This window comes from Spermophilus citellus (genome assembly GCF_964194105.1).
Source record: "Spermophilus citellus genome assembly, chromosome: 5".
Classification (NCBI taxonomy): domain Eukaryota; kingdom Metazoa; phylum Chordata; class Mammalia; order Rodentia; family Sciuridae; genus Spermophilus; species Spermophilus citellus.
In genome coordinates this window covers 51,910,368-51,920,574 of record NC_138186.1, presented here as the reverse complement: position 1 = coordinate 51,920,574, position 10,207 = coordinate 51,910,368, and positions in this window count along the sequence as shown.

Sequence of the window (10,207 nt, the reverse complement as noted above, 5' to 3'; positions counted from 1 at the left end):
ACAAAGTTACATTCACTGTTAGCATCAGTTCCGGCTGAGACTACTCTGGATGCTGTCAGCCACTCCCCACCTGGACTACTAGCAGACTCTCAGAAAAATCCCCCTTTCCCTTTTAGAACCCCACTCTCCTATAGAATGGGACAGGTGACCCAGGCTGGCCCATCAGAGTATTCTATACTCACGTCCTAAACCCACAAAACCACCCTCTGCACCTAGATGAGTGGAAAAGATAGGAACTCATTCCACCACAAGAGCATCAGCCCCTGGCACTGTTCCAAGTGCATTTGTGGGCCTCCAATGTGACTGTGGTGGTGGGGACACTACCTGACAGGCACTGCACAAGATTTTAATAGACAATTTATAAGATTTTTTCTTCTTTGCAGTACTGGGGACTGAATGCAGGTGCTCTCTACCATGGGCTATGTCCCAAACCTTTTTCTTTTCTTATTTTTGAGACAGGATCTTCCTAAATTGCCAATGTTGACCTTGAACTTGGGATCTTCCTACCTCAGCTTCTGACATAGCTGGGATTACAGGCATGGACCACTGCTCCCAGCTGTTTTAAAACACTTTCAAACTGTTACATAAGTTGCAAGAATAGTAAAAGGAATTCTGGAATACCCTTGGCCAAAGACCCCTCTGAGTGACCCAAATAAATCCAGCCAGGCCCCTCTTGGGGAGATCGACAGGGGTGACCAACGCAGAGGAAAGCAGAGATGCTGCGGTGCATATTTTGAGCCCGGGTGTACAGCTATAGCTGGGGTGAGAAGGCTTCTAGTCATCAGAGGGAAGGGCCAATCAGCTCCCTCTTGAGCTTCTGCTAGTTTGCACTGGACTTCTGTCACCTGCCATCAGCAATGTCTTGCCTGCTTCCCCCAGGGCCACTGTGGATTCAGCAGAGACGATGCCCAGAGAGCAGCTACTGACCTAGAGGCTGGGTGCTGCAAGCAGTGTGCCAATGACCTTAACTGGCCATGAGTGAAAACGTCAGCCTTGACCGACCCTCATGGGAAGGGACCAGGGGGACAGAAACCAATGCCAAGCTGGTCCTGCCCCTGTAGGACACTGTGGGGCAGTTTGAAAAATTCCAGAGTTCTGTTCTTACAACGTATGTGTCAATATGAAAGTAAAGTGTTTTAAGATAAAAAGCAAAAAGAAACACAATCTAGTAAATTGACTGTGTCTTCACCCCCACATTCACAGGGGAGGCCCCCAAATTCACTTTGGCAGAGTCCCTGTCTTCTGCACCTAGCGCTGGGCGAAGAGGCAGGCCGTCAAGAACACCCCTCCATGCCAGAAATCTACCTTGCTGAAATAGGGTGATATGAGGACCTGATAAAGTTATCTGTCCTCCCCTCTCTCCCCTTCTCTTGCCCTCTCTCATTCTCTGTCTCTGTGTCACCAGCAGGGCCAGGCCCTGGAGATACATTTATGAACAGGATGCACAACGTCCCTGTCCTCCTGCCACTCTCCATCCCCAGCTCATGGGACAGGACATAGCTCCATCCTTCAGAGGAGCTGAGAACTGCCCATGGGGTCTTTGTGCCTGGGGTCTCCTGGAGACCATGGTTTCCTGCAGGGGTTTGCAGAACCCCTGGAGGATTTGCTAACGTGCTGCAGCTGGCCACCCCAGAGCTCCCAGGGCTGGGGAGACACATTTCTTCATATTCCCAGGTGCTCTGCTGCTGCTGCTCTGGGCACCCTCCTTCATGCTCTACTCATCCCTAGCGTAACTTCCGGTGATTTCCATGTCCTAGTAACCCTTCCCAGCACCGGCACCTCAGTTCCTTGGCCGCCTCTCTCTCTGTGACCTCATGTCCCCCACCTCCCCTCTGTCACTAGCTTTCAGCATGATTTGTTTTATAACTGACCCCCAGAAGGTCCGCTTCATCCCTCCCAGGCTCTGGCCACCTCTCTTTCTGACTCATTCTCTCCCTCCCCAGCTCCCACCCCTCCACCCTCCCTAGCAATGACGTCCACTGATCTGTCTTTCCCTGCCCCTTTGTTATTTTTCCCAACTTATAAAAACAGAAACAAAACTCAAAGCCCTTCCCCTCTCTGCACTCCCTGAAGCAGGACACCTTGGGTCCACTCTGTTCCTCCACATTCCTCTCCTTCCCTGCTCTCCTGACTCACTCCACACGGGTGTCACCACCACCCCACTCCTCCAAAACCTGCTCATATCTGTGTCACCAGTGGCCTCTGTGGTACTGAGCCAGCAACCAACTTCCTGGCTTCTCTAACTGGGCCCATCCCATCAGAAGAGCCAGCAGGGGCTGGACGTGGTGACGCATTCCTGTAATCCCAGCAACTAGGGAGGCTGAGGCAGGAGGATCACAAGTTCAAGGCCAGCCTCAGCAACTAAGGAAGGCCCTAAACAACTTAGCAAGATTCTGTCTCAAAATAAAAAATAAATAAATAAAAAGGCATGGGGATGTGGCCCAGTGGTTAAGTGACCCTGAGTTCAATCCCTGGTACAAAAAAAAAAAAAAAAAAAAAAAAAAAAACAAGAGCCGACAGGTGCAGGGTTTGGATAACTGTGCCTCCATCCTGTCTTCCAGCAGCTGACTGCTGCCCACTCCCTTCCTGCACTCTGGGCCTCTTCCTACCTCCCGGGTTGCTCCTTCCCTGTCTACCAGGACCCCTAACTCTAGACCCGTCCTTGCCTCCTCTGCTCCCACTTCATTCATTCCCACCAGATTTCAGTCAGGTATTGGGTTTTCACAACTATTGGGGGGCTGCTCTCTCCTAACTCTATAACTCCTTATGTCCAAGTGTCCATGTGACATCTCCACATGGAGTCCCTTCGGTACTTCAAACTGCCATGCCCTGCACTAGACTCCTGACCCCTGCCTCACTCTTCAGGCCTCCCATTCCCTTGATGTAACCATTATGCCTGCAGGTACTCAGACCAGGACCCTGGTGTCCCCCAGACTGCCCCCACACCCCAGGCCCTGCAGAACCTGCTATCTCACCACCTCCTCACCCAGCTACTGCCCGGAGGACCACCATAGCCTCCTCCCAGGCCTCCCTGCCTCCCCTGCTGCTGTGGATCTGTGCTCCACATAGGATTCTGGGTGATCTTGTTAGAACTTGCTATGTCCTATCTCTGCTCAAAGCCCTGCAAGGAAATCAATGGCATAGAGGAAAGGGACCAGTGGCAGGCAGAGGGGAAGAGAAAATACTTGGGAATGATACTGGGCAAAGTACATTGTTATATTGTGTGCCTGAATCCCACTGTCATTTAAAATGATGATGCACCAATTTAAAAATATGGGGGGGGGGGGACCTCCAGTGTTCCCAGCTCTCACCAGCCCCTGTGTCCAGCCCTGGTCAGACCTCTTCCCTCTCTGACCTTGCCTGACCCTCCCCTCCGAACTCTGCTGCGCTGGCCCCAGGCTAGACCTTAAATAACTGTGGCGGAGAGCACTCCTGCCTCAGGGCCTTTGCACTTGTTCTCTCTGCCTGGAATGTTCCTCCCCGAGATACTGATGCAGCTCACCCCTCACCTCTTCAGATCCTAGCAGAAATATCGGGTCACAGAGAGGCCGTCCCCTGTTGCAGCACGCAACCTTCTCCCTTCTCATACCTGAAACTGGTTCATTCTTCACTGCGTTTATTTTCTGCATAGATGTTATCACCTCTTAACAAACTGCCTGGTCACTTAGAATGAGAGTGGCACAAGGTCAGGGACTTTAGTCCGCTCTGGTCATGGCTGTGCGTTAGGTGCCTGGAAGTACCTGGCCGCCTTCCTGGGGGCCTCTCAGCCTGCCTGCCCCGCCCCCGGCTCCTTGGCTCCAACCCTCAGGTATCCCTGTGTCCCTCTCCAGGTAACTGGATAGAAACAGCTCTGGTCCCCACTCCCTTGTCCTGGACCCAGGTGTTGGAGCTAGGGCCCTGGAGGGGGCTGTTCTTTCCAACCCCGGATCCTTAGGAAGTTGGGGGGTGGAGGCCACTCTGGGTCAACTGAGGCTGTGCTTGTCCCACTGCAGAGGGCCCCGTGGACCACAGGAGTGGCCTCTTGTGCAGAGGGGCTCCCCTTGCCACTGTCTCTGTGTAGCATGATGACTTCAGAAGGTCGTGAGTGGCCGGTGCCTGGACAAGTGTGGGCAGAGGCGGGCCACCTGCATAAGGGGGACCTGACTGCTGGAGGCTGGCGCAGATCTACCACCTTTCTGTGAAAAGTCATGGAGTTCCCAGCAGCAGCACCTGTGACTAGTCTCTAGAGGAGGGTGAATGTCATTGTTTTGTCCTCTGAACACCCATAACCAGCTCTCATCTCCCAGGCTGAGCTCCGGGGGGGACAAAAACAGAATGATCCCCCAAAACAAGCGCCCCGCAGCTGCCCAGGGCTCTTTTCAACCAGCAACGGAGAAGCCCCCTGTGGGCCATGGTGGGGCCGAGGCCAGGCCCAGGGAATGAGAGCCAGGCCTGGATCTCCTGAGAGTGGGGACAGTGACTTAACCTCCCTGAGAGGAGAGGCTGAGATCAGGACCCTGGCACTGGAGCCTGGGGTTCAGACCATCTGCCGGGGGCCATGCCATTCGACAGCACATACTCAATAAGATGGAGGCCCCCCCCCCAAAAAAAAGAAGATGGAGGCCCAGAAATGGGACTCTTCCAGGCACAGACCTGTGGGGCATCTCAGCAGGGCCCGGCTGCCCCTCCAGCCACACCGAGGGCTGAAGCTCAGCAGCTGCGCTTTCCCAGGGCGAGTGGAACTTGCCAGGTTAAGAAACTGCTGTTCAGAGGGGAGGCTCCGGCAGAAGGGTGCTTGTCACCCAGTGGGGACATGGAGCAGCAGACTTGCAGCCCCGTCCTCCACCTCCAGGTCACGTGGGCCGAGTCAGTGAGGCATGATTTGGAGTCCTCAGTTGCCTTATCTAGGAAAGGAAGGTAAACCTAGCGACTAACTTGCTTTGTGGCCAGCGTCATGCCAAGCACTGCGCTTGTGTCAAACCATCTCATTCTCACAACTTCTGGAAAGACCGGTGTAATCACGGTAACCACTTTACAGCACTGAAAAACAGGTGCAGAGAGGCAAAGTCAAGTGTCCACATTCTTTCAAAGTTTCCATAGAAACTAGAAATAACACAAGTAATAACCAGGCACATAGTAGGTGCTTCATTCATGGTTTAGCTCCACTAAGCACCAGCTGTGTGACCTTGAGCAAGTTCCTTAACTTCTGAGCCACAGACAGGAGAGTATGTTGTGGGGATGAATTAAGAGCATGGGGCCCAGGAGGTGGCAAAGGCATGTAATCCCAGTGGCTGGGGAGACTGAGGCAGGAGGATTTCTAGTCCAAAGCCAGCCGCAGCAACTTAGCAAGGCCCTAAGCAACCTGGTGATACCCTGTCTCTAAATAAAATATATTTTTAAAAGGTGGGGAGGGCTGGAGATGTGGTTCAGTGGTTAAATACCCCTGGGCTCAATCCCAGGTACCAAAAAAACAAACAAAAAAAAACTGGGGTTCAGAGTAGGACCCATTATTTATCAGCATTATCTTTATTGCTGGTAGCAAAGCTTCGTCTTCTGAAAGTGAACTTAATTTTAGGAAGAAGCTAAATTCGTGTGGAATTGAGTCCTGGTGACTCATGCCAGTGATCAAGTTGAGAAATGTCATTTTTAGTCCAAACAAGGTGTAATTATAGGGCCTCGAGCCTGTTTTTCTTGAAGCCTGGAGTGCAGGAGTCAGATCAAAAGGTCCCGAGAGATTATCTATGTTCCTGATCTGAATCTTATCCCTAAACTGAACTCACATTTTAACCAAAATCTTGACTCCTGATCCCAAAATTGCCCTTGACCCAAATCTGAACATTTTTACTGCCCCTGACATCTCTTGTCACTCCAGCCTCACCACCACCCTCAAGTTTCTCCTTATTCCTGTCGGAGTTCCACTGTGGAAATTTCTGGGGTTTTACTTATTTATTGGAAATTTCTGTTTCTGTCCTGCTCTAGACCCACACGAATTCTCAAGGGATAGAAACAAAAGGAATTTCATTCAAGAGCATACAAAATTCAAAGACATTCTTTTCAAAAGTGATGAATACAAAGGTTTTAAGTATAGAAAATTAAAATTATTGTCACATTTTCAAAAGTCACTTCTAAAGTATTCAAAATTATGTATTAAATTAAAAAGGCGCCTGCCTGTAATTCCAGCGGCTTGGGAGGCTGAGGCAGGAGGATCACGAGTTCAAAGTCATCCTCAGCAAAACAGAGGCGCTAAGCAACTCAGTGAGACCCTGTCTCTAAATATAATACAAAATAGGGCTGGGGATGTGGCTCAGTGGTTGAGTGGCCCTGAGTTCAATCCCCAGTAGCAATAAATAAATAAATAAATAAATAAAATAATTAATTAAATTAAAAGACAAGGGGCTGGGGTTGTGGCTCAGCGGTAGAGCGCTCGCTAGCACGTGTGGTGCTGGGTTTGATCCTCAGCACCACATAAAAATAAATGAATAACATAAAGGTATTATGTCCAACTACAACTAAAAAATAATTTAAAAATTAAAAGACAAAAATGAGTAATGAAAAAATATTTAAAAATTAATTACACATAGGCTGGGGTGTAGCTCAGTGGTAGATTTTGCTTACCTAGCATATGTGAGACCCTGGTTTCACCCCCAGAACTGAAAAAAAAAAGTAATCAAACACATGCAACTTTCTAAAATTTTAATTCTATCTTATTATATACAGAACTGTTTGCAAAATAGCATTTAATGTCCTACTAGTTGCTGATATAAAGAATTACAAGCCATGTGCCTATAGTCCCAACTACTTAGGAGGCAGAAGCAGGAGGATTCCTTGAACCTGGGAGCTCAAGACCAACCTGGGCAACATAGTGAGACCCTATCTCAAAATAAAAAAATAAAAAGGCCTGGGGGGTAGCTCAGTGGTAAAATACCCCTGGGTTAAATCCCTAGTACCAAAAATAAATAAATAGACCTACATATATACAAATTCAACGGTAAAGTGGGATGTTCCTTGGCTGCCACGTGCAACCCCCCCCCGACATTTATTATTATTATTATTATTTTTTTTTTAATATTTATTTTTTAGTTTTGGGCGGACACAACATCTTTGTTTGTATGTGGTGCAGAGGATGGAACCCTGGCCGCACGCAAGCTTGAGCCACATCCCTACCACAGCCCTGATACTGAGAGGAAAGATCTGAGAAATTATCTTTCCTTTCATCTAAGATCTGCTGCTCACTCTCCCCGCATTCCCAAGTAGTTTTCATCTCTGACATTGGGGCACAGCTCAGCCCAACACCCGCCCCAGATTTGGGTGCAGGCCCTATTGGTTTTGAGAACAGGAGGCTAGAGATGCGGAGAAGGAGGGTCCCTGAGGTCCGGGCCGGGGCCCCTAGTGAGACACATGCCCTGTGGTTCTTAGAAGAGTAGCTCCTCTTCTTTACAGGGGATACATTCCAAGACCCCCAGTGGAGGCTTGAAGCTTCCGATAGAACCATATCCTACATACACTGTTTTCCTGTATGTACATACCTATGATAAAGTTTAATTTATAAATTAGACACAGTAAGACATTAACAATAACTCATAAGAAAACAATTATAACAATAGTCTGTCATAAAAGTTATGTGGTTGGGGCCTCGCTCTTGAAATATCTTGTACTTGCTCAGCCTTTTGTTGATGGTGTGAGATGATGTAATGCCTAAGGGATAAGAGGGATGAGGTAAAGGATGTAAGCCCTGTGACACAGCAGGAGGCTACCATGTGACCATAGTTGAACACAAGCTTTGTGATTCTGTAACAGGTGATGTGATAACTGAGACAGTAAGGGACTAAATGCCAAGTAGCATATACAGTGTGGACACACTGGACAAAGGGCTAGTTCTCATCCCAGGTGGGATGGCCTGAGATTTTATCGGAAATCTCGGAACCGTGTGCAATTTTAAAATTATGAATTGTTTCTGGAATTTTCCATCTAATATTTTGGACTGCAGTTGATGTTGGTTGACTGCAACTGCAGAAAATGAAATGACAGATAAAGGAGAGCTCCTACAAATAACTTGCTTGGAATTTGATTTCCTCAAGAGCTCTCTGAAGGGTGGATCTCAGGCAGGGCTGCTCTTGCTGTGTTCAGGAAGGTATTGCTCTAAGGCACCAAGTTTCTTGCTGCCTGCAAACAGTCCACACTTGCTGTGCCTTGTGCCTTGAGCATTCTCTTTGCTAGTCTTTGAAATCCTTCAGGGGAGCTGGGGATGTGGCTCAAGCGGTAGGTAGCTCGGTAGCTCGCTCGCTTGGCATGCGTGTGGCCTGGGTTCGATCCTCAGCACCACATACAAAGATGTTGTGTCCGCCGAAAACTAAAAAATAAATGAATAAATATTAAAATTCTCTCTTTCTCTCTCTCTCTCTCTTTAAAAAAAAAAAATAAAGAAAGAAGTACATTAAAAAAAAAAAAAGAAATCCCCCAGGGCCCATTTTGAAAATCCCCCTCTTCAGAGAGCCCTGTCTAAATCCAGACAGGATTCTACCTGCTGTTCTCCTGGAATGTAATTCTTTCCACTTGTTGGCATGATGAGCTGGGTATAGTGGCACACACCTGTAACCCAGCCACTAGGGAGCCTGAGGAAGACAATAAGTTCAAGGCCAACCCGGACAACTTAGCCAGAATTTGTCTCAATTTTTTTTTTTTTTTTTTTTTTTTTTGTACTGGATATTGAACCCAGGGGCACTTAACCACTAAGCCACATTCCCAGCCTTTTTTTTTTTTTTTTTTTTTTTTTTTTTAAGAATCAGGGTCTCGCTAAGTTGCTTAGAGCTTCCTTAAATTGCTGAGGCTGGCTTTGATCTTACAGTCCTTCTGTCTCAGCCTCCTGAGTCACTGGGATTACAGGCCTGTGCCATCACATCAGGCTTCAAAATAAAATTTTTTAAAAAGCATATAGCTCAGAGGTAGATAACTCCTAGGTTCAAGCCCTCAAAACTGCAAAAATAAACAAAACAAATAAATAATGATGAGATCATTATAATCTGTTTGTATGTTTATGCCTTTACTTTCTGTTTTTCTCACATGATTATAAGCTCCATGAGGACAGGGACTGAATTCTTTAGTTCATCATTATATGACCCACTGCTTGTCATAGAGAACAAAGTAAGTGCTCAGGAAATACATGTTGACTGACTTTCAGATACAAGTTTCCTTACCTTTAACATCGGATTATTAATGTCCTCCTCATAAATATTACTGTGAAGTTGAAGAGAGGTGGGGAGCCAGGGTCCTGAGACATAATAGGTGGTCAATTAATGCTATTATTATTATATATCCAGAGGTAGATGAAGACAGGACTCCTGGAGGAGGGGATTGGAGGTTGTTTAGTGTCAGATTGGGTTCATGTCACAGGTGGGCATTCCAGGAGGGGACAGCGGCACAAAGCCATGGAGGACAGTAAATGCCAAGGCAGTAAGAAACCTGTGAGTCTGGATCAAGAGAAGGGTGGGGGATATCCAGGGAGTCAGAAAGGCAGAATGAGAGCTGGGCACAAAGTGGTGCACGCCTATGGTCCCAGCGACTTGGGAGGCTGAGGCAGGAAGATCACAAGTTCAAGGCCAGCCTCAGTCGATTAGCAAAACTTTGTCTCAAAATAGAAATTTTAAAAGGCAGTGGCCTGGGCTGGGGATGTGGCTCAAGTGGTAGCGTGCTCGCCTGGCATGCGAGCGGCCCGGGTTCGATCCTCAGCACCACATAACAAAACAAAGATGTTGTGTCCGCCGAAAACTAAAAAATAAAAAATATTAAAAAAAAAAAAAAAGGCAGTGGCCTGAGCTCTGGAAGAGTCCTGAATGTCATTTAAACACATTTAAATTTGGTCCTTGGGAAGTAGGAAGCCAATGAATGATTTTAAGAAAAGGAATCAATGGGGCTGGGGATGTGGCTCAAGTGGTAGGGGGTTTGATCCTCAGCACCACATAAAAATAAAATAAAGGTATTGTGTCCACCTTAAAAATAATAATAATTATAATTTTTTTAAAGAGAGAGTGAGAGAGGAGAGAGAGAGAGAGAGAGAGAGAGAGAGAGAGAATTTTTAATATTTATTTTTTAGTTCTCGGCGGACACAACATCTTTGTTGGTATGTGGTGCTGAGGATCGAACCCGGGCCGCACACATGCCAGGCGAGCGCGCTACCGCTTGAGCCACATCCCCAGCCCAATAATTATAATTATAAAGAAAAGGAATCAAA